Source organism: Triticum urartu, unplaced genomic scaffold, assembly GCF_003073215.2.
Source record: "Triticum urartu cultivar G1812 unplaced genomic scaffold, Tu2.1 TuUngrouped_contig_5269, whole genome shotgun sequence".
In the NCBI taxonomy this organism is placed as follows: Eukaryota; Viridiplantae; Streptophyta; class Magnoliopsida; order Poales; family Poaceae; genus Triticum; species Triticum urartu.
The window spans coordinates 2741-7707 of NW_024115931.1; the positions used below are offsets into that span (position 1 = coordinate 2741).

The 4967-nt window shown below is 46.8% G+C and overlaps 1 non-coding gene across 1 annotated transcript; it reads left to right on the top strand.

Annotated features, from left to right (window-relative positions):
• The first annotated feature begins 651 nt into the window (after nucleotides 1–651).
• On the top strand, nucleotides 652–842 carry LOC125528993. The gene has a single exon (XR_007292506.1). It is a non-coding gene; the product is annotated as a U2 spliceosomal RNA (small nuclear RNA).
• Nucleotides 843–4967: the final 4125 nt, after the last annotated feature.

Genomic DNA, 4967 nt, shown 5'->3' on the forward strand with positions numbered 1-4967 from the left:
TTTTTTTAGGGATGTTGCTTCAGTCTTCTTTTGTCTAGCCAGCGTGCATCCTTTCTTTCACTGGTTGGATCTTCAGATTTTGCTTGGATCTTCAGGTTCTGCTTGGATCTTAGATAGATTGGACTTCTTCCATGTGAGAGAGGAATCAGGGTGCTTTTGTACTTGTTTACAGCACAGAGTCGTTGGCACGTGAAGCTACGAATCTCACATCAGTTTCTTTATATCATCTGAACCTCAGCTTGTTGTCTGAAAGAAAACAATGTTACTCTGGGAATTGGGAATCTCAGGTTTTTTTTTGAGAAAAATTGGGAATCTCAGTTTTTTTTACAAAGAATGCTTTATTTAATCTCACTTAGTCCTTTATTTTTGAACAAGGGAACCTCTGTTGTTCTAGGAGAAAGAAAATCTCGGTTTTTTTTGCCTAATCTGGTGCGCCAGCTAAGAAGTAGTAGCCCAATTCGTCCAAGCCGAACAAACTGGGCCATCGATGCCTGTGGGGCCCGACCTTGTTCACGGGCTTCTTGGAATAGCCCAAACGGAAAGAAACGAACGCAGCTAACTCTTTGGGTGGAATAGTCCCGTACTGCTTTGCGCTTGAGCGAAGGCGGTTTGCAGGGCAATAAAAGGGGACACAAGGCCACGGTTTAAAGCATACCTTTCTCGGCCTCTTGGCTAAGATCAAGTGTAGTATCTGTTCTTATCAGTTTAATATCTGATACATGAATCTACGGATCCATGAGATATATTAAGTTAATTTTTTGTGGGGAGGGTTTAGTGGCTTGCTGCTGAGCCCTCAAGCGTTGCCTGGGCGTTGCACTATAGCTTGGGCAGACGCACCCCAACCAAACCAAAATCAAATAAATTACTCCTGTAAACAAATACAATATGTTTTAGGTCACCCACCCAAATTATTATGTAACTTTCTTCCTGCAGAAAATATATTGCAGTTGTTTGATAAGCACATATTTTACGGGACAATGCAGCTGTTTGATAGTTTCTAGCATATATTTTGTAGGCTACAAATGTTGATTGAACGGAGAAAAAACATAGTGGACTGGTATTAAGTATTTGATTGAAGAATTCGATAGATGTGCACAAAGATTATAAATCACAGGGGAGAAGTCTTTCATCAATCCACAAGCAATCGGATGACTTACATCACCATCATTCTATACACAACAATATCTTATGGATTGAACATGCCTGGTTCACCAACAACCTGAAAATACCTAAAGGTTGGCCAAAAAATTAGCAAAAAAGTTAACATCAAGCATTTGAGATCACAAAATTAAATGGCATGAACTTTGCCATCATGTGAAAAAAGCAAGAGGATATATATACGACTATGAGGTGTACACATAAACTAAAAAAAAGTCCCCTCAACATTCAACATCATAAGAGAATCTCCAATGAATGATGTAGATGTAAAAATAACTAAGTTCGCATCTCCGAGGCCTAAAAATCCACCGCCAACAAATGATGTAGATTCAAAAAAGATTTACATCATCACCTCCCAGAGATGTAAACGGTTGGTCGTGTGCCAACTGTCCAACTGCCTTCATTCGGCTTTCGCCCGTCGCCCGCTACCGCCATGGCTGCCGCTGATGACCCCGTCGTGTCCTTCGGCACCACCACCGCTGGTCTGACCCACCTCGTCGCAGCCGCCGTCGGCGTGACCACGGTCCCCAATCCAGCCTTTGCCTCCATGCCGTTGCCGCCATGCTGCCGCATCGGATTCACCCCACCTTGGCCGGTCGCCGTCGCGCCGGAGCCGCTTGCGAAGAAGTAGCAGGCCGTCAAGCCACGCGGTGGAGGCGTGAAGTGGCCGACGTTGCGAGGGCGCAACCCGACGGCGAACCAACCTCGGCTGGCCAAAATTTCGAAGCCGGACGCGGCTGCGGTGCGCGATTGGCTTCCGCCTGCGGTCGTGGCTTCCTCCTCCGACCCAAGAAGCCCTCCTCCACCATCGCCGGCCATGGAGGATGACGTGGTCACGCCGATGGCCACCACATCCAATGTATTTGACGAAATGTCCCAAAGGTAAAATTTTTTTTGATGATGATCAAAACGTCAACAAAGAAGCCATTGACGATGATCATACCACCGTCGTCAATGTCACTAGTGACAATGGAGAGGATGAAAATTGAGTGCTTTTGATGTTTATGTGCATTTCAATTTGTTGGACCATGAACTTTATTTTAGACAATGCACTTTTGGTTGTAGGATTTCAAACTATGAATGTTGATGAACTTGCGTTGATGGAAATTTGATTCAAATTGCTATTCCAGTGTTGAAATGTGGCTGCACATTGGTTGTACAGTGGCTGTACAGCAACCGCGAGTCCGGACGCAGGTTTTTTACATCTCCATTTTGCATTATCTGTTGGAGTTGCACTCTACATTTCCAATATACATCATATGTTGGAGTTGGCTCTTTTTTAAAGATGTAAAATACACTTTTTAGAGATGTAAATTATATCTTCAAATTTGCATCATCTATTGAAGCTCCAACAATGATAGAACTTTAGAGAATACTAAAGTTTAACATAATTTACTCCTGGTTTTACTTTTCTTGAAAATACATCTTTCAACGTTAAGACAGTAATCCAAGTGAGTGCAAGTCTATTTTTCTAATTTTTTTAAAAGGGAATATATTTATATTACGAAGATATCAATTACACCCAGCCTATGCATCTACAAGATATCAAAAGACATTCAGGATGCACGCAACCAAGAACAAAATAAAAAAATAGAGAAATATAAAAACAAAGACCCCGTCGCAGTGATGAAACACTCGCAACATCAACACTCTAACCACAACCAGAGAAAACACTCAGACTGAAATGAGGTTCTCCAAAAGCGACGTCTCCAAGAAAGAAAACAATGCACAAGCGTTGTCATTGTCCGATCAAGGATCTTGAGTTTTATTGGTCTTTCTCCCAGTAAATCACGGCTCGGTACTCAAGAGCAACACCAAAAATGCTTTCCACCTGTGTTGCCGCCCCCTCCTGCCAAGGCCGCTGCTGTAAGTACTCAACACCCGACACACAAGAAAAACCTGTGCAGCAAGTCTTCATCTTATTAGCCAAAACTCCTCTTCGCCATTACAAGCCTCGTATTGCAGTCGCCATGACTTTCTTCACCACTGTCAATGCATGAAAATCTATACTTAGACGTGTCCCATGGCACCGGCAAGATAGCAAAGCTTCACGCCATGCCCTCATGAAGCCTCTCTGACCGAAGATACAGGGCCCCCGAACGGATCAATTCCGATCTAAAATTCCAGTAGTGCCATGCGCAAATAGCTAAGATCTCCAAGAGGAAGAGCGAAACTCGTCAGCGTCCAAATCGAGGAGGCCGAAATGAAGCAGATCGACAAATTGGAACTCGAAGAACAGCAAGGCCAACTACCTTTATTCAAGCCGAGCCAGCAGCCCCCACACCACTAGCCGGCTGTAGAGGAGAAGATGAACCAGAACGCCGCCAACCTTGCTGGATCCGGCGGAGATCAGGCCCAAAAAGACCTGTGCCGCCGCCCCCCTTGGACAGCAGGCTGGCTGGCCAAAGCACGCAGCGGCCGCCGCAACCCGCCGACCCAGATCGGGCCCAGAACAGGCCCGCTTCTGCCGCCGCCCACCATGGCAGCAACGCCTTGAGTGGTGCCGCCGAAGACCGGCCTCGCTCAATCCGCCCACCCGGAGTGCCGCCACCATAGCGCCTTGTCCTCCACATCCCACCATCAGCACGCGTCGACCATTATGCATCTTCGCCTCGATGCACCGTCGCTGCGTGCCTCCTCAACCCTCTGCCTTTGGCGAGACGAGTGCCGCCACCGGTGCCGGCGGCCAGTGAGGTCGGCCTAAGGCTGGTGCTGGCTAGGGTTGAGGGGCCCTCTGGCGCCGCCCAAGCGGGGGTGACACGGGAGGAAATTGCTTCGACGTCTATGGGCTCAACATACTGAAAAATACAAATTTTAAGGAATTCTATGTGGTATAAAGTATAAATGTTTTTGACAAAGTTAATCACTGTATGTATGTAACCATTCAGCTATGATGAATCCAATCTTTTTGATATTTGTATGTGCTTTGCTGCACCTTTTTGATTCTAAGTGGCACTGTCACTTTTCAGTGCCAAGTCCACTCTGCCGGGGTTGCTACTGCTGCTTTAGAATCTCAGTGTCAACCGGGCCATTATGCCCCCTTAAAAGGGTTTCATTGGACCGGACGCATCACTCGCCTGGTCTTGCTAATGCGATCCATTTTGACGCACTGAACTGACATGCTGCGATGCATGACTTAGGAGCATCTGTAGTAGTACGATGCATGACTTTGGAGCACCTAAACTTGATGTTGGTAATCTTGAGTAGAATCTGTACGATGTTTTGGTAGGAAGCTGTCAAAATTGGGGGCAATAGAAAGTCTGCATCGTAGCGGTCCAATAGCCCGTACTCTTGTGCTTGAGAAAATGGCTACATAAAGTACTATACCAACTGATATCTAACCAGCTGAGTACTTGTACCCTTTCGTTCTTGATGCATGAAAGCTTAGAGTATCTTCAGCCGCGCCTCCAGAAAGATCTTCCCAGACGATTTTTTCGCTCCGGCGTTGAAAAAACGGCCCAATCACATCCCAGGAGCCCGATTTTCGCCGGCCTCGACCGAAATCAGCGCCGGCGGACTCAGGCCGAACCCGGCACGCTGGGGGGCGCCCCGTTGGGTTTCGTAGTAATTTCAAAATTTTTCCTACGCACACGCAAGATCATGATGATGCATAGCAACGAGAGGGGGAGAGTGTGATCTACGTACCCTTGTAGATCGACAACGGAAGCGTTAACTTGGTTGATGTAGTCGTACGTCTTCACGGCCCGACCGATCAAGCACCGAAACTACGGCACCTCCGAGTTCTAGCACACGTTCAGCTCGATGACGATCCCCGGACTCCGATCCAGCAAAGTGTCGGGGAAGAGTTC